Source organism: Myotis davidii, unplaced genomic scaffold (genome assembly GCF_000327345.1).
Source record: "Myotis davidii unplaced genomic scaffold, ASM32734v1 scaffold2777, whole genome shotgun sequence".
In the NCBI taxonomy this organism is placed as follows: Eukaryota; Metazoa; Chordata; class Mammalia; order Chiroptera; family Vespertilionidae; genus Myotis; species Myotis davidii.
The window spans coordinates 60,643-61,007 of record NW_006288728.1 but is presented as its reverse complement, the minus strand read 5'-3'; positions in this window follow the sequence as shown (position 1 = coordinate 61,007).

Genomic DNA, 365 nt, shown 5'->3' with positions numbered 1-365 from the left:
ACCCAGGACCAGTCCTCGCTCAGCTCACCTCCCGCAAGGCAGAGGTGGGCGGGCGACTCCCTGTCCCACCCTCATCCCCTCCTCTAGCCCTTCCCCTATTCTCTCCCCTAGCCCCTCCCCTTACCTCTCCTATTGCTCCTCCCTAGTCCCTCTCCATGTCCCCTCCCCTGTTCCCTCCCCAGTGCCCTCCCCTAGCCTTTCCCCATCCCCCTGCCCTGCCTCCTCCCCTGTCACCGGCACAGACGGGAGACCGAGGGGAAGTCTCCCTTTGATCTTACTCAGGCGCTGCCTCCTCTCTGCGCCAGACTCCAAGTTAGTCCCCGGGAGGGGGGCGCTTCCAGCACCCGGCTGCCTGCGGGGTCCCT